Raw genomic sequence first — 19,890 nt, 5'->3', positions numbered from 1 at the left:
AGAATACATGGTTCCCTTTAGAGTTGCAGTTATGAACGTTAGCTGGTAAACGTATGATGCTCTGGTGGCACTGTAGTGGGAGAGGAAACCCAAGGGAACTATACCCACACATTAGTGTGTTTGCTTTGACAGGCATTCTTTGGCTTTTAAAATTCTTCCAAAGCTTAAGGTCTTCTATTATATGAAGAGGAGCTTGGGGGAAAAAAATCCCCAAACTCTTTTTATTTCTGGCTTGAAACTACATCTTTATTTTTAGATTCTCTCTGTATAAAGATATATTTGTTTATTTGGATTGGAAATCCTCTCGGTGTCTTGAGAATTTGCTTATTTACTTTGTTTGATTCTTGATAGGATCCATGAACTATATACTCTTCTTTGGACCAAAGTTAAGAATGATAAATTTGCTTTCGGGTGTCTACGTATTGCGGTGTGTGTGTGTGTATATATATATATATATATATATATATATATATATATATATATATATATATATATATATATATATATATATATATATATATATATATATATATATATATATCGATATTCTGTAACTCTGGCCAAGAAAAAAAAGACATTTAGTTTGATTTTATAAAAATGTATACTTATGTATAACTAAGATAAATACTCTTTAGTCATGTAATGTAATATTTTTCCATCCTGCCAATTAAAAATAAAAGCTGATCACAACTTTGGAGGCTCCGAAAAAGACTTCTAAGGGCAACGTGTAACTTTAGAACATTTCTGCCCATACAATCATCTCTTTTTCTTAATATATGTTAAGGTGTTCCAGCTTTCATAAAAAATCAGCATTACAGAAGTTACAGAAAACTGAATTAATTCTAAACCCAGTGTTAATTTGCATTAAAACAAATCAAACAATTTTTACATCTACCTCTAGTGATTTGGTGAGAGAAGGGACATAATGTATGTATGTATGTACGTACTATGCTTTATTATTAAAAAATAAACTCAAATCAGTGAATACTGCATACATAATACTCCTTCCTTCTCCTATTTCCCCCCCCAACAGCAATCCCGTGAGGTAGGTTGGACTGAGAAAGAGTGACTGGCCGAAGGTCATCCAGATGGCATTCATGACTAAGGCCAGGTTTGCAACTGATGAGTGCTGATCAGAAAATATCAACTATCCTATAAATGAAGTCAAGTTTTAGATTCAAGTTTTCAATCGTTATTACATCACATTTCAGCAGCTTTGTATTCTTTGATCAATTGTGAAAACAGGTAAAATGTCACAAGAATGTGGACAGACAACTATTTATCTGGTCTTTTTACATATATTGGAGATAGATTAGGAAAATAAGATGGGAGATAAATTAGGAAAATAGGAGAAATGCACCTGTGATATCAGGAGGGTCCTGGAATAAACGGTATTAAGTATCTAAGCATCTGAATAACTCTACAATGATTAATATGAATTAGCATAAGCTAATCAAGAATAGGTTGTCTATCTAAATGGATCGCTAGTTCTATGGCTATTGTAAATAAACTGAGGTCAATATAGCTATCAACAATCTTCGTATTTGGTCTCCTACAGGTGAAGTATAAATAGGTAGCAAACTACTCTAAAGAAAGATACATTTAGGTGATGGATTCAGAGTTTGTTGGAAATTTGTCCTCGAAGAATGCTAATCAATGTTGTTGAATCATTAGATTCAAAAATACATTCTTGAGAGGGCAGTTGAGTAAGATTATATTTTATGTCTTTTAATTTTATCTTCTTTTTTTAAAAAAAAATAATCAATGGCTTAAGGTGGACAATGTATTTTTGATCAATAGCTGCATACAGCTTTCTACATCATGTCAGAGATAATACTTGCTTAAGTGTATCACAATCCACTGAAAACAAAATGGAATTTTGTTGAAAAGTGAGTGAACCAAAGGTTGGCAGGCTTTGCTGTAAATGGGGTATCTTTCTTTGTTTCTTTTTCGCGTATATTTTTACCACTACTAAGCAGGACTATTAAGCAGTATCGTAGTTAATCTTTACTTATAATTATTTTATGTATTAGCTAGTTTCATTATGTTCAGTAAATTTAGATGTATTTTATTAGCTAATCCCAATTAGCTAGCATTAATTAGCCTTTAACATTTGCACTTTATGCACCAGTTTTCACTAATAGTCATTCTTATTATTAAAGCATTTCATTGTCCTTACTGTAGCTAGATCATTCACATAATAATCTGTGAAACTACTGCTTTCCATGGATAAGATTTCCCATGGAATTTCACTGCTTTCTCATCAATATTCCATTAGTTTCCCATTTAATTCAGTTTTGCACAAACTCATTTTAAGATGACATTAAATTCACTAAAGAGGTTCCCAAGAGGGCATGCCCAAGAAATCAGAATGGAAGAAATGGCAAGGAAGGGGAAAACAACCCACTTCCTATGGGAAACCAGTATTTATTCGGAAGTTTACAGACTTATTTTAAATAATGTTTCAAAGTGGAAAGGGCAACACAAAGCAGCACCATTCACATGGGCTTTGCAGGCCTAGTCACTAGCCAATTAATTGTCCCAAACTTACAACCTTTTATTTAATGACAGTTTGAAGTTATAGTGCTGAGACAAAAGTGATTTATGACTGGTCCTCACATTTAACACCATTGTCTCCCTGGGATTATGTAGTCAAAATCCAGGTGTATTTACAATGGTTGCAATGTCCAGGGGTCATGTGATCACCATTTGCGACCTTCCTAGGGGGCTTCCAACAAGCCACGTCAATGAGGGAAGCCAGATTTCTGTAATGACTGCATGATTCACTTAATAACTATGGCAAAAAGTTTGTAAAAATTGGGTGCAACTCACTTAATAACCACATCGCTTAGCCACAACAAGTTCCATTTCCAATTGTGGCCATAGGTCAAAGGCTACCTCTATTGCACTATGCTAGGGGTCTTCAAACTTTTATGACTTGTGGACTTCAACTCCCAGAATTCCTCAGCCAGGCACGCTATGGGAACAATTTAAGAGTCCTGAAAGTGAACGAAAATGATATAAGTGCAAGAGATTTTTGTACAGTGTTCTGACCATGAAAATGGCGATTAGTTTCTAGTATGACAGCAATTATTTTTTAGCCAATTCTGCTCTGTACGTCGTATTTAATTTCTTTTAATTTTAATATAATTTAGGGCAGTGCTGTTTCTGAAAGATAATCAGGGCCAACCTTTTAATATTGCCAAAACAGCAGAATATGACAATTCTAGTTGATTACATCCTTCATATTTTAAACTTATTTTTTCATCTACATTTCATCTAAATTACTAATAGTACACAGTTCTATCTCAAAACCTAAACCTTGCTGTCAATTTCCCTGCACACTATGGGATTTAATAAATCTAAGTGATTGGGTATATCAATATCCTTGTAAATAAGCACTGGATTCCTCTTGAATAACATCTTAAAATGTTTTTGATGTTCCTTGGAATCCCTTAGAGGTTTTGTTTGAAAACACTTTTACCGTACTTCAGATTTTGCTTTAAAGCAAATAGGGTGTTAAGCAAACAGTATGTGGAAGAGGTGAATTATTTTTGTATGGTTTGTGACTGTCTGCCAGTTTTAATAGATTCTCTTACTAAACTCCCAACAGTATATTTGTAATTTAATTAAGGGGCAATAATTAATAGAAACTGTTTATTTTAGGAGACCCAATCTGGTATATTGGTTAAGGCAGTAGACTAGAAAGCAGAAGACTGTGAGTTCTAGTTCTGCCTTAGACACAAAGTCACCTTAATTTTGCCTTGGACACAAGACCCCCTCTTTCAGCCCTAACAAGCAGGCAATGGAAAATCCTTGCCAAGAAAATTCAGGGTCTAATCCAGGCAGATGCCAGGAGGCAACACTGACTTGTGAGTGTGTGTACATATACACTGCATTCTTCTGCCACCTCAACTATTGTTAGTGGTAAAATCCCATTCAGGGTCTTGTCTTCCCATGCCACTTCTGCTTGATCTTCTTCCCATGTCTACTGCTTCCCTCTTTTGACTACCATCCAGCCACACTTCTCTAATCTGAATGACACTGTAAATCCTCATCTGGAAGATCAGCAAGTCAATGACTCGTTCACTCTTAGAGTACAGCATGATGTTATCCATGTAGAGGAGGTGGCTAATGGTACCTCCACTCTTGGACTGGTACCTATATCCAATTTCTATGACTATTTGGCTGAGGGAGCTCAAGCATATGCAGAACAACAGTGAGGACAATGTATCGCCTTTATATTTGCCACACTTGATAGCCACTTCTGCGATCAATCTTGAATTGACTATGATGGCCGTGTGTGTGTGTGTGTGTGTGTGTGTGTGTGTGTGTGTAGCTGCCAAATTGTCCTACTTTAGGAATTTCAGAACTTAGTAGTAAATAGAAATAATTTTATTTTATTTGTTATTGAAAACATAGCAAAAAAACCCTAAAAACCTGGTTGTTTGAACTGTCTGGCCTGGACTGAGGGGTTTTAAATTAAATTAATTTTAAATTTTAATTTTAATTTTGTCTTAATCCTGTGGGCTAGTATTAATTTAATTCTATTTTATCTTTCCTCTTTTGTATTGTTTTAATTTGCCCTGTGAACCGCCCTGAGTCCTTCGGGAATAGGGCGGTATATAAAATCAATTAATAAATAATAAATAAATAAATAAAAAGTAGTCTACATACTTTAGAAGGAGAACAACCCATTATTGCAAACAAATTTGTATATCTCATATGATTAATGAGCATAGACTAAAGTCCAGTCTATAATAACATAAACTCAAGTATCTCTGCTTGCAATGAGAGCAAACTATGTATAATTGCGGCTGAAATAAAATCAGCTAGCAACCATACCTGAGCCACAATTGACAAGATTTCCTTTGCTTAGCAAAATACATATCATGCTGAACCATTCCTTGTTTAAACCACTGAAACTGCTAATATAATGGCACCAGGATTACAGCCCCAACCTTAATTGAAACAGTGGCTTTAATGTGGTTATTAGAAAAATTAAGGTTACCATTAGGAGATATGATACTGCCAAAATATCCCTAAGCTTTGGGGTAGAATAATTGCAATTGGCAACAGTCTCGTTAATCATTGCTAATGGTAATGATAGCTCCTGTGGTGGCTCATGGAGAGGTGATGGTCTTAATGAGAGCTGACTTGCGATAACAGATGGTGGTTACATTTTTAGTATTTTTAATATGCAGTTGCACAGGTTTTTAAAAAGTCTCATTATAATAAAGAGTGTATTTTTTATACCATGGAATGAAGTCTTACTTTCCTTAGCACCTCATAGGGCCATTTCATTAATGTATGTATTGTACTTTTTGCTTTAATTGGGGTCAGACTTCAATGATGATATAAAACTAACCAGACATTACAATTCTAAATTTGTGTTGGGGGCAGGGGATGAAAGGGCAGATGCTGTGCCATTTCTAAAGTCCTAATTTTCAAGTTGGCCAGGATAGGATCTACCAAGGATTTGCCCTTCTTTTTCTCCACTAGTATCAACCACATATTTAAAAATAATTGCAACCTTTTAAACTCAGTGGACAAAGGAATTAGATATACTGTACAATGGACAGGAGGGTTCTCAAGGAATAGCTTTGGGATCAGTGTAGTCAGAGCTATCTCAGGAAAAACAGTAGCAGTGAATTTATATCTGCAGACCTTTTCCCATGATAGTTGGTTCTTTGGGTAATGGTTATGCACACACACATGCAGATATGCACACACACACATGCATACACACATACAAAGAGAGAGAGAGAGAGGAGAGAGAGAGAGAGATAGCTCTTATTAGTTGGGCACTTTGAACTTGTACTAACTCAAAAATCCAAAGGATTAAACTGTGTGATATAATAGAGAGCATCTGGGTTAAAATATGTGGAGAAGCAAAACTGTTCTTCATGTTTACAAATGACTGGCTAACTAAAGAAAATGTGTGGAAGGTGTCTTCTAAAAGCAAACTGCAGATCTTTCAAAGAAGCATTAAAGGGGGGTGTCAACTTCAATTAACTTAATAACTGATGGGAGACAAATTCTACCAAGCATGATATTTCCAGGAAACAAAATCCAAACCATTCCTGACAGAGGAAATTATCAAGTTCCTGATTTTATTACATCTGCTGTCTTGCTCACTCACACATACATGTAACTGTGGCTTAGTGAGTTTATTACTATTTCCCAGCAATTCCCTTCACTAACATAAAATCAGAATTGTCCCAATTAAGTCCACCAATGAGCAGAACAATGCTAGTCCACAGAGCAATGGCCAAGGAGTCTATAAGGCACTTGAAATTTCTCAATCAAAATAAGTTCACCAGGCAAACTTATATCCATGACACAAGACAGTTCACAAGGCAAGAAAGGTCCAGAGTTTCCAAGGCACAGTGTCAATCCAAACGACCAGAATATACACAACTAGGAAACAAACATATTCTTCCCAGCATCACCTCCATCTGTCTGCTGTGCTAAATAGCCAGCTTCCAGAGCAGCCCATCAAGAAGGGCAAGCCTTTCTACTCACAAGTAGTCTGGCTTTGCTTTGCTCCTGCCTTTTCTCTGCCCTATGTGTTCTTAGATCAGGTGCAGGAGGCAGTTCTTCTTCCTCCTCACTGACCAGCTGCAGCTGCATGCTTTCCCCACTTGGGACCTCAGCCAAATCCCTCATAGACGGCTTCTCAGAGTCATCAATCAACTCAGCTCCTGATGTGCCAGGAACTGATTCATCTTCCCCCAAGCTGACATCTAGAAGGTATCTGGGGAATAATCACAACATCTCAGAGTGATCAAATATATTCATTTTATGTAATTTCTATGTCGCTTCAGTCATAGGACACTGGATGGCATATAAATGTTAAACAACTGAATCAAAAGCCACTGAAAAATCTAACAGAACCCTTCTATCACCAAGGATTGGGGGAAAGTGGTAGGGTCCAGTTGCAGAGTCTCTTACAATAAGAGTCCTCTGATTTATTTCCTCCCTTGAATAAGCCAGGAAGGTTAGGATCTTTTAGCTCATGACAGGCAAAGCTTGTGTTACAGAAGATCTTTTTCGACAGAGTCAAATGATTCCCATGTGTTCTTGCAGAATGTTGTCCCGGTCAACTCACTGGATTCTCCAGAGGCTTCAAACCCTGTGCAGATATGAGCAATTTTATTTTCCAAACTTTGCAACAAGTTAGAGAAACTTTAAGGGATGTTTTTTTCCCTGTCTCTTAATCCTAGAAGAGAGCTGGTGACTTTAGGTAGGGATGCAAAATGGCATTCTGAAGTTGCAATCAGGTATAAAGTACTGTTTCTTAGCCAGCCTCATCAATAGACTTGAACACGGGCTGATATCTGTGGTTGGTCAAGTACTCTTGTCATTTTTCCCCCCTCACAATCAGTGTAAAAGTCTCTTCTGACATCATATTCTGTGGCTCGTTAGGGAGCCAGGGATTGGCAGGCAGAGGGAAACCATTGGAGACAATTATATTGAACAATTCCAGTAGTCATTGAGGCAGGGGTGGGCAGTTATGGCCTCTTTGCAACCTGTGGACTTCAACTCCCAGAATTTCTGAGCCAGCATTCTGGGAGTTGAAGTCCACAGTGTAAAGAGGCCATAATTGCCCACTCCTCCTCCAGTGAGGAATATGGCAGAATTGTCCATCAAGTTCTCACGACTGGTGCATGTAGTCCTACATCCCTGTGAAAGTCAGAAGTGTCAATTAGCTTCAGATTGACCAGAAAACAATCTGACTTTGATAAAGGAGTGGTAATAATTTCTTCCACCTTCAAATAAAATAAATTGCCTCTGGGATTCAAAACCAGAACGAGCACGCAGCCATTTGTATGAGTGGGGCTTTGCTATTCTAGAAAACTGAAGAAATGCTGGACAACAATATTCATGACTTCAAAATAAAAAAAAGAAAAGAAAAATGTAGAGAACTGTCTGATATCGATACCAGAGAAGATTCATGAGCTGATTATAATCAAATTGATCTGTAAGCATCATGAAAACAATGGGATGCATTAAGAACAATTTTTTTCCAGATTAATTTTACCACATTCTTTTTCATTTTCAATCTTTTAAAACTTTTCTCAACATTCACATTTTATATACGTTCATGACTGAATATGGTGCTTTACTGAAATGAGCTTCTGGCAAGTTTCTCCTTTCTAGAACATTATGGATTATTATTTTCATTTTCTTAATCAGCTGCCAGACCCAGAATGATGCTGCAATGATTTGATTAGATATAATAAACTATTATCTTATTTTTGACACAAATTTAACATGAAGATACACAGCTGAGATGACAAAAGTGATGCATTATTGAAGATTCCAAATTAAAATGGAATACAATTAGAAACCCCATCCATCTCAATGATGGATGCTCTTTACATTCCTGTTTAGTAAACACAATATTAGTGTTCTTTCTCACACTGTGAAAACCAGCTTAAATTCAATAGCAAGGGGAAAATAATTGGAGATCAAAAGTCTGAATCTCCCAGCACTCCATGCCTGGATATTCAACTTAAATACCTTCCATTTACTTCTGTAGAATCTATGCTACTCTTACAAGATCTGCCTCTGATAGGCACCAGAGTCTCTTGAGAATCAGGCTCAGGTATCTTAGCCTCAGAGTAGAACTGAAACCCAGCAAGTGCCAATCATTCTTCTCTATATATCTGGATCCAAGCTTCTGCAGGATTTCAAGACAATGAAACTCAGGCATTTCAGCATACAGGCAATCAGACTAATTTCTGTTTTGACTAAGAGAGATGGCAAAGGAGACTGTAAGTACATTTGGTAGCATAAAACAATTAGGTAATAGAAGGGCATTCTTCTGCCCCATAGGTACATAGCTTCCCTTAAAATGGTATTCACTTAAGCTGTCTTCCAACTAATTCGGTTTAAGCTGAATAAGAAACTTCAAGAATTGCTTGTCTTTTCTTAAAGGAAAGAAGACAAGTCATTTTCTTTTCCAGATACCAAGTTGTAGAAAAAGTTTCTATCATCTTGGGTATACATTTATACTGTATCGAGCGATTCTTGCCATGCTGCACTTTTAACGTGAAGAAACATGTTATTGATTTTCTGCCCCTTCCAAAGGGAAGCCAATATATGATACCTACATTGGGATCTTTCTTTCAAAAGTTTTAGAAAAATCCTGGGAATGGGCCATGTGATTCATTTGCACATCTTGCTTCATTAGTTACACTTGACCATTACAATGGAAAGACGGGTTAAAATCTATCCTCAGCTATGGAAAATGATCTAATTGCTTTCTCAAATCAACCAATTACACTGAGCTGCTATTGTGGGGATAAAATTAAGGAAGATCTCCATACAAACCCTGTTGAGCTCCTTGAGGAAACGGAGGAAATATTATTGCTGTTCTTGGCACCGCTGTTATTTCAGTTTTCTTATATTTCAGCTCATCTTAGTCATTTCCCGAGTTCTAGCACATTAGATTTCCTTCTAGCCTGTGGTTATTCTATGCTACCTGTTGTAGATTTGACTGCATAGAAGGGAAGGTGAAGGTGAAGATGTGCTGGACCATTTAGTCTAATAAACACCTGTGAACTGAATGGAATAACAGATAAGTAGAAGATGTAATTTATTTTGTCTTGCAGTTGGAGAGCAGAGGAATTCCAGATAGACCACCTACGTTCTCAGAAAGTCATTATTAGGAAATCATTGACATTTTTACTAGAGAAGGACAATTTTAACATTAGCTAGGAAGAAAGGAAAATAGTGGGAGATAATACAGAGAATACCAACCCGTACTGAATACAAAAGATTGTTCTGTTTCATTGGTAGTCTGTTAAGAGAAATATAAGCACCCCTGTTCACATGAATATAGCATTCAAGTTTCAACACAGAGTGGATATGAGCCGTGGTGGCACAGTGGTTAAAATGCAGTACTGCAGGCTACTTCTGCTGACTGCCAACTGCCTGTAGTTCGGCAGTTTGATTCTCAAGGATGACTCAGCCTTCCATCCTTCTGAGGTAGATAAAATGAGGACCCAGATTGTTGGGGGCAATATGCTGACTCTGTAAACAGTCTAGAGAGGGCTGTAAAGCACTGTGAAGTGGTATATATTCTAAAATGCTATTGCTATTTAGTTGAATAATAGCTTGCAATGCTTATACCACTTCTTTTTCATTTGAAATGCATTTGTTAAGGATCCCTTTGGATAACACTGACTTCATTAATATCAGTAATATCAATACTAATTTCATTTTTCCATACAGTGCTGGGTAAGTCATGATGCAAACAACACAAAACCAGGAAGAGTACACATAATTATGTGAGATCATTCTTGCTCAAGGAAAAAACAATTAAAAACCAATGAGCTCTCTTGGGAAAAACCTATGAAACTGGGAAAACCATGTCTTGCACAGTTTTGTTTTGTTTGATAGTGAAAACCAGCTATATCCATTCCTTCCTTGCTTCTTGCCAACCTTTATCTTTCTATCTATGCTAGCTATCTGCATCTAAATTAGGTTTATATTTTTAAATTTGCAAGATACACATTTGATCATCTCTTCGGTTTTAGAATTTATACATAATCTGAGCTAATTTAAACAATATAATTTCTCTATATTTGGGTGTGATAGTAGTTCTCTTCAGGTAATGAGACAATGCAGCAATCGAAACATTGCATGTATTCTAGTTCATAGGTTCTTTACCATTTTGCTCGCCTTTGAGAATCTGATGAAACCCATAAACCCCCTACAGACAGAATTTTTTTAATCTAAACTCCTTCTTGGTAATGTTCTTCTTCCAGCATTTTAAAGTTGGTCTCTGATCTTCTCTTCCACAATGGAAGATAATATCCATAATCGTCTATTCCATAACTCAGTTATGGAAGCTTGTAACAATGATATGTATTGAAGATAACAAACATTTTTGGAGACTAGAGGCCATAAATTGCTTTGTTGGCTACATTAATTGATGAATAAAATGTTAAATTTCTATGTTGATAATAAGGGAAATGGTAATAAAAGTAATTTAGCAAAACAGAAAAATTGGATTAATACTACACCAACAATCAAGCAGTAAACAGTATCCCAATCAAGGAACTACCAAATCAAACAGTAAACAACAGCTAATCAAGGAATTACCAAGAATAAAACAAAACTCCCACCAACATTGACAGGGCAAGTCACTTGTATCTAAAACTGATGTTACCAAGTTCATTAATGTAATATCTGCGAGAAACAAGCAAGGTCACAGAGCAACCAAGGACTCTACTGTATATTGTAGATGACTCCTGTTGTTGTTTTTTTGGTTGGGTGATTGTTTTTTTGCTTTGCTTAAGATGTTTTGGATGACTTTAATTGGTTTGTGTGCTTTAGTGATGGCATGTGGTTGTAATAGTCTGCTGGTTGTTACTGATATTTTTTTATATATGTTACTATTTTATATATGTTACTGTAAGGTCACACTTGGAATACTGCATCCAGTTTTGGTCACCACGATGTAAAAAGATGTTGAGACTCTAGAACAGGCATGTCAAACTGCTGGCCCACGGGCCAGATGCATCACCCCAAAACCGCACCCATCCCATTGCCGGCAATGGGGAAAAAGTCCCGATATGTCACGCAACATCACGTGATATCACAAGTTTGACATGCCTGTTCTAGAAAGAGTAGAGAGAACAGCAACAAAGATGATTAGGGGACTGGAGGCTAAAACATAGAAAGAATGGTTGCTGGTATGTCTAGCTTAATGAAGAGATGCATGAGGAATGACATGGTAGCAGTGTTCTGATATCTCAGGGGTTGCCACAAAGAAGAGGGAGTCAAGCTATTCTCCAAAGCACCTGAAGGCAGGACAAGAAGCAATGGATGGAAACTAATCAAAGAGAGAAGCAACCTAAAACTAAGAAGAAATTTCCTGACAGTTAGAACAATTAATCAATGGAACAACTTGCCTCCACAAACTGCTCCAACACTGGAAGTTTTTAAGAAGAGACTGGACAGCCATTTGTCTGAAATGGTATAGGGTTTCCTGCCTGAGTGTGTGTGTGTGTGTGTGTGTTGGACTAGAAGATCTCCAAGGTCCCTTCTAACTCTATTATTGTTATTGTTGTTATTACTGGTTTTTCTTTTTGTAGCTTGTGTTGGTTGTGCTATAATGGGTTGTTTGTTTGATCAGACGTTTTGGACAAAGTTGCATGCATATCCATTTTGTAGAAAGATATATAGGTGGTATGTTTCCTTTTTCTGGTGTTCTGGATTATTGAAGTGTGTTTGCTTATCTGAGTACAGAGCTACTCTTGTGGAAGGTTGGGTTGTTACTTGGGTTAGGGTTAGGGTAAGGGTTAATATGGGTTTTTCAATGAACGTGTTTTTAATTGGCCTTTTCTTCTCTCTCTCTTCTTTACGCCCTTCTTTTGGCCTTTGTCTCTACCTCCCTCGAGTTTGTTTTCTTTGCCTTCCTTTGGTCACTTTCCTTTCTCTGTCTATTTTACATGCTGCCTCTTTCTCCTTCACTGTCTTTGCTGTTTCTGCCTTTTAACACAGGGCTTTTCAACTTTTTCACCCATTGTACCACTTTTAGGATATGGCAACATCCGAGTACCACCAGTCGCCTAGCAAGGTGTCAAAAACTTGATGACCCCCCAAAAAAGGAAAAAAAGTGATGAAGTATAGGTAGTCCTCGACTTACAACAGTTTGCTTAGTGACTGTTCGAAGTTACAATGTCACTGAAAAAAGTGCCCCCCAAGCCACAGCTGAGCAAGACACCTGCCTGCCTGCCCGGCGGTGCTCTTCCTCCTATCTGAGGTTTTGATTGTTGTGTGCATTTCTGTTGAGGATTGGCAGCGGGGGTGGGGTGGGGGGTGTTTGGTTTTTATTTTCCCCATCTGCTGGGTGGTTGCAGAAGGTTTTGCTCACTTCACATGACCCTGGGACACTATGACCATCATAAATATGAATCAGTTGCCAGGCATCTGAAGGTAAATCACAAGACCCTGGAGATGCTGCACCATTCCAGCTGATCAGTGCTTCTTCTGGGCTCAGCAGAAATGCCAGGATCAGCACCGAGCTCCAGCTGGAGCCTGGCACTGATCCTGGCACTTCCGCTAAAGAAGCGCTGATCCTGGCGCTTTCGCTGAGCCCTGACAGCCCTGCAGTTCCAGCCATCTCTCACTCAGGCTTGTGCGGTGCTGCCACCGGTTCAGCTCATTCCCCTCCCCCGCTACCACTTTTCTAGGATAGTTGCATACCATCTGCTAGGTGCCAATGTACCACAGGTGGTACCCATACCACTGGTTGAAAAGCCCTGTTTTAACAGATATCCACCATTTGTTGCAAATTTTGATTACAGGGCAAAGGAAAAAAACCTCATAATCTTCTGATTAGTACTTTATGGGAGAACTATTATTGGTGTTTAGCTTTTTCTGTAGTTATGCCAAGGATGCTTAGAGATAGTCCAACAATTGAGAAGACTTTTTGAAAAAAAAAATATTAAGCAACATTCCCAACAGTGTTCTATATTGAGATTTTTTTTTTCTGTCTCCAGAATAATCCATCCTATCGTTATGAATAATGCAAGAATTCATTCTGTTGATAATCATTTGTTTTAGCTGAATGTTATTTTTGGAAACCAGGAAAAAGAAAAACCCCACAGCAAATATATGTAAGGAGAAGAGGCATATGTTTATATCATATGTTTCTTAGGTTTGACTGAGCATGAAATTTCCCTTGTAGGAAAGTGCCCTTGATACTGATGAACTAAAGGATGATGTACTTTTTTCATTTAATAACCTGCTGCACACTCCGGCCTAATAGCAATTCAAAAATAATCTGGAGAGAATATACATACGTAGAAAATAAATTGTGCTGTCTTTTTATCACAAGCTTTTTGCAATGATAAAAGACAAACGTTCTTGTGAAGAATGCACTACAACTAAAAATGAATCGAAGAAATGGGATGAAAAAATATATATATGCATTTTGCACATATTTGTGTATTTGCTGACTCGTCCTTAAATGTGTATTTAAGATAAAAATAAAGTAAGAAGAGAGCTCAAAAAATGAAATAGGTTTTAATAAACACGCATACACAGTACATTGCTTATTAGAAGGCATGTTCAAAAGTCAGTAAAGGAGAGACAATACAGACAGATCAATATTAGGGCTGCTTTAATTTAGAGAAGGGGCCATCAGAAAAGATGCTAAACTATAATCCTTAGCATTCCCTCTCCGTTTTTATCTGGTGGCTCAGTGGGTTAGGACACTGAGCTTGTCGATCAGAAGGTCGGCAGTTGGGCGGGTCGAATCCCGAGTGCCGCGTAACAGAGTGAGCGCCTGTTACTCGTCCCAGCTTCTGCCAACCTAGCAGTTCAAAAGCATGTAAAAATGCAAGTAGAAAAATAGGGACCACTACGGTGGGAAGGTAACAGCGTTCCGTGCGCTTTTGGCGTCTAGTCATGCCGGCCACATGACCACGGAGACGTCCTTGGACAAGCTCTGGCTCTTTGGCTTTGAAACGGAGATGAGCACCGACTAGCACGCATGTGCGGGGGAACCTTTACCTTACCTTATAGAAATCTACAGTTTCTTGACTGGAGAAATGGGATCTATTAAATCCTGCCAACTATGCCTAAGTGGGATTGTTTCAGATGGTATTCAGAAATTTGTTCACCTAAAAATTCATGATATATGTATTTTATAGTTTTGTATTTCAACTGGTCTTGCTGTTTGGTTCTCCTCCTTCAGGAATTCTGACTGTCCTGCTCTTTCTCTGCTCTTCCCTGGCTTATACTCAGTCTCCCATATTGTCTGCTTTTTAAAGTATTCAGAAAAAACTGCAAAGCTGCAGTTCTGTTGGACAACCTTGATTTCCCTTGAGTGCCTTTAAAATCCACATGTGGCTGTGTGTAGATCTTCTGATTAAATTAGGGTGACAGGCACAACTACATATTTGCTGCACAGTTCACCTGCTTTCTTCTGACTATTTTAGGTATGGCAGAATCATTTACAGCCCACCTGTACCTCTCCCAAAGTTGTTACCAATTAACAGAGCAAGACGAAATGGTTCTGGAAAAACAACAACCCTGAATTAGAATAGCAGTACATTTGTGCTAAAATCTTAAATATAAAAATGATCAAAAAACATGTACTGTGTTCTCTTCACATCCTCTCCCTATTAACATTGTATGGGTTAGCTGACAGTTTATTTTTTTCCCCTCATGTTGATATAACATGCATTTCTATGAATTTGTTTGCCAATTGCCTATGTGAAATGTTCTCAACATAAGTGGAAGTGACACGTAGTGAATCAATAGAATAAATTAACTTTTGGCTGTTCTACTCTGAAAAAGAATGAATGAGTCTATGTCTCTAACTAGTACTACTGTGATTTTGCAACATTTGTTAAAATATGCTGTACGATCCATAACACCCTGACAAATTCCAAATGCCTAACCAGAACTGAATATTCTATTTGTTTTTATAAAGGGATGAAACTTGGCAACAGCTGAGAGTCACATCTACATGATGAAAATGGAATGCTACTTAAGGAGGTGCCATGATCCATTAGCACCAACCTGAATTTATCTTTTTCCCAGTATACAATATTTTTTCCCCTCTGTTTGTGGAGCATATGAGCTTGGTTGGGGCAGGGAAACCTCTTTTGAACAATATAAGAAGCATTTTCATTTGTTTCCTTTACTAACATCTTTCATTTCTGTACAGCGGATTAAATTGTTTTCTTTCTGAGCAGCACTTTATTGAAAGGGGCTCCATCACAAGGACTTCAAGTTACTTGGCATCTTACATCAATGTGTAGGTTGTCAGGTTGCTTCTAGCAGCACTGCTTTTCTCTTTAAAGATGATTAAAACAAACAAACAAACAAACAGCCATTTTTCCTTGAGGAAAGAGCCCACGTCTCTCTTCCCATGCCAGATTCTTCTCCTCCCAGGCCAAGTTCTATACCTTCAGTTGCCAAATTGTTTTTCTCCACTCTATCACACCAAGCATGACTGAACCCAAACTCAATTTATATTGCCAAGACAAATACTGTAAAATGAAGGGAGAGGCGGCAGGTGTTAAAAGAGCTGTATGTTTGCAAATGATTAGCTGTCACAGTGGTTGGTTGCATTCTTTTGTGGGTTTTTATATTACATAACCACCTGATTTCATAGGGAGAAGCAAGGTGGATTGTCATCCTTCGGTGAAAGATTTAATGCCAGCAAATTCAAAACACTTCTGTTGCACTTCTTCAGGGTACAAGAACTATCCCAGATAATTTTGTTCAAATATACCGTACTGAAATCAAAGGCAGCAAGGAATGATTTGCCGTAAATGATTTTGTACTTCTCCCCACACACACTTTATGTCATCTTAAGCATGGTGTCTGAAGACATATGCTTAGATTTTCCAAGGACAGTTAAGATCAGAAAGTGTTTCTTCCAATAAATGTTGGTTGCATATCATTAAATGAGAAAAACCTAATTTAGGAGGGACACCCCAAAGGTGCTATTTAAAAGGCATCTAGTGTTTCTTGTACTTACCAAGAAAGTCCAGTTGCCTTTTGAACATCACCTTTAGGGCAACCATGATTTGGATGATCGAGAATTTCCATAGAGATATAGGAGAGAGTTTCTAATGAGCATTTAATACGTAAAAAAGCTAGTTTAAAGAAACTACAATTTAAAAGGGAGTTAGGATAGCAATAGCAACAGCACTTGGATTTATATACCGCTTCATAGTGCTTTAAAGCACCCTCTAAGTGGTTTACAGAGTCAGGCATTTTGCCTTCAACAATTTGGGTCCTCATTTTATCAACCTCGGAAGAATGGATTTAACTCAAAAGAAAATCTACACATAGATTGCAGTTAATGTAAAGATTCACTGGGATTAAATAGACTCTGTTTTCAGAATAATACAATGCAGACTGTTTTTTAAATGTATGGCTGCTGTGTTCAGTGAAACCTTGCTTGTCTCCTTGAATCTTTCCCAATCTGTTTCGGCTTGAAAATGCTATGGACAGAATTAACATCAACAGAATACAAAGGAAGCGTTACTGGTACAGGAAAAGAATGTTGTCTCTGTAAGTTAGTTTGAGACTCTAGAAACTAGAGTACAGAGAAGAGCAACAAAGATGATCAGGGGACTGGAAGCTAAAACATATAAGGAACGGTTGCTGGAATTGGGTATGTCTAGTCTAATGAAGAGAAGGATGAGGGGTTTACATGATAGCAGTGTTCCAATATCTCAGGGGCTGCCACAAAGAAGAGGGAAAGAAACTACAGCCAAACACACCAAACAAACCACTGCAAAAGACATACCAGAAACAAAAATTAAAATAAGCAAGAAAATGGTAAGGGAGCACCTATCGAACCTTGATGAATATAAATCACTGGGACCCAACAGGCTACATCCCAGAGTTCTGAAAGAGCTGGCAGAAGTTATCTCAGAACCATTGTACCACATTCTCCATAAATCCTGGAGCACTGGGAAAGTACCAAAGGATTGGAAAAGGGCTGATGTTGCCCCATCTTCAAGAAAGGGGAAAAATGGACCTAGGAAACTACAGACCAATCAGTTTAACATCAATACCTGGGAAAATGCTAGCAAAGATTATCAAAAAACAGATATGTGAACAACTAGAAGCAAACAAAGTTATAACCAGTAGCCAGGACGGGTTTGTCAAAAATAGATCATGCCAAACCAATCTAATCTCATTCTTCGATAAAGTGACTAAACTAGTAGACCAGCGAAACTTCAGTGGATATAGTATACCTAGATTTCAGTAAGGCATTTCACAAGGTAGACCGCAACCTACTCCTTGGTAAACTAAGAAAAGGTGGGATAGACAACATAACTACCAGATGGATCTGTAACTGGCTAACAAACCATACTCAACGAGTAATCCTCAATGGCACTACATCCACATGGAGAGAAGTAAGCAGGGGGGGTACCACAAGGTTCTGTCTTAGGCCCAGTACTGTTCAATATCTTCATCAATGACTTAGATGAGAGAATAGAAGGAGAACTCATCAAATTTGCAGATGACACCAAACTAGCAGGAGTAGCCAACACCCCAGAAGACAAACACAGGATCCAAAAAGATCTTGACCAGCTTGAACAATGGGCCCTATCTAACAAAATGAGTTTCATTGTGGAGAAAAGCACATTTAGACAGGAAAAACCAAAGGCACAAATACAGATTTTTTTTATTTTTTTTAATTTTAATTCCATTTATATCCCGCCCTTCTCCGAAGACTCAGGGCGGCTTACAAGCTTAGCAATAGCCTTCATTCTATGTATATGCCTGCTTATTAGGGCTTTCACACACCAAGCGGCATTATTACAAAGTCAGCTTAATGCCCCCAACAATCTGGGTCCTCATTTTACCTACCTCGGAAGGATGGAAGGCTGAGTCAACCTTGAGCCTGGTGGGACTCGAACCTGCACTGATTGCAGGCAGCTGGTGTTACTTAAGGAGGTGAGACATGGCTCAAAAACAGTAACTGTGAGAGAGACCTTGGAGTCCTTGTGGACGATCACTTGACTATGAGCCAGCAGTGTGTAGCAGCAACCAAAAAAGTAACACAATCCTGGGTTGTATAAACAGAGGCATAGAATCAAGATCATGAGAAGTACTATTACCGTTTTATAAAGTCCTAGTAAGACCACAACTAGACTACTGCAGCCAATTTTGGTCGCCATACCACAAAAAAGATGTTGAGAGTTTGGGAAAAATTCAAAGAAGAGCAACTAAGATGATCAGGAGCCTGGAGACTAAAACATATGAAGAATGGCTATGGGATTTGGGTCTGGCTAGTCTAAGGAAAAGAAGAAATAGGGGAGATGTGATAGCAGTGTTCCAGGATTTAAGGGGCTGCCACGAGGCAGAGGAGGCCAGGTTGTTCACCAAAGCACCAGATGGAAGGATGAGAAACAACGGTTGGAAACTGACCAAAGAGAGAAGCAACCTGGAACTAAGGAGAAATTTCCTAACAGTGAGGACAATCAACCAGTGGAACAGCTTACTCCCAGAAATCGTGGGCTCTCTATCACTGGAGATTTTTAAGACTAGACATCCACCTGACTGAAACTATATAGGTTCTCCCACTTGATCAGGGGGCTGGACTAGAAGACCTCCAAAGTCCCTTTCTATTCTATTCTATTCTATTCTATTCTATTCTATTCTATTCTATTCTATTCTATTCTATTCTATTCTATTCTATTCTATTCTATTCTATTCTATTCTATTCTATTCTATTCTATTCTATTCTATTCTATTCTATTCTATTCTATTCTCCAAAGCACCTGAAGGCAGGACAAGAAGCAAGGGATGGAAACTAACCAAAAAGAGAAGCAACCTAGAACTAAGGAGAAATTTTCTGACAGTTAGAACAATTAATTAGTGGAACAACCTGTCTCCAGAAGCTGTGAATGCTCCAACACTGGAGGTTTTTAAGAAGAGACTGGATAACCATTTGTCTGAAATGGTATAAGGTTTCCTGCCTGAGCAGGGGATAGGACTAGATGACCTCCAAGGTCCCTTCCAATGTCGTCGTCATCATCATCATCATCATTCCTTCTCTTGTGCTTTAGTTTTCTCAGTTTATTGTTTCTTACTCCTTTTTCTGCACTTTGCATAAAATTGCTTACCCTGAGAGTTTATGACATGCGGGTTTGGGATACATTTGTGAGTGTGTGTGTGCATATGTATGTAAATGGGTGTGTATACACAGAAATCTTGAAAAAGCTTTCCACTGTGTAATGCAGAAGAACACGTAATACCTGCATATTTATTCATAGACACACCTTTTCATGCAGCTAAATTTAATGCAGAGGCTAATCATTATACAAAATGAATACCAGCAATCAAGAAGAATTGATATGCAGGGGCTTTGGGGAGGTCCAAGGGAAACAT

At 38.0% G+C, this 19,890-nt stretch overlaps 1 protein-coding gene across 2 annotated transcripts in view; it reads left to right on the top strand.

The window, feature by feature from the left end:
* Positions 1-19,890, top strand: part of PRKN (parkin RBR E3 ubiquitin protein ligase) — a 740,731-nt gene that overhangs the window by 303,223 nt on the left and 417,618 nt on the right. The gene's annotated exons all lie outside the window — the stretch shown is intronic.

Source organism: Vipera berus (genome assembly GCF_964194415.1).
Source record: "Vipera berus genome assembly, chromosome: 1".
Lineage (NCBI taxonomy): Eukaryota > Metazoa > Chordata > Lepidosauria > Squamata > Viperidae > Vipera > Vipera berus.
This window is presented reverse-complemented; position numbering and strand designations above follow the sequence as displayed.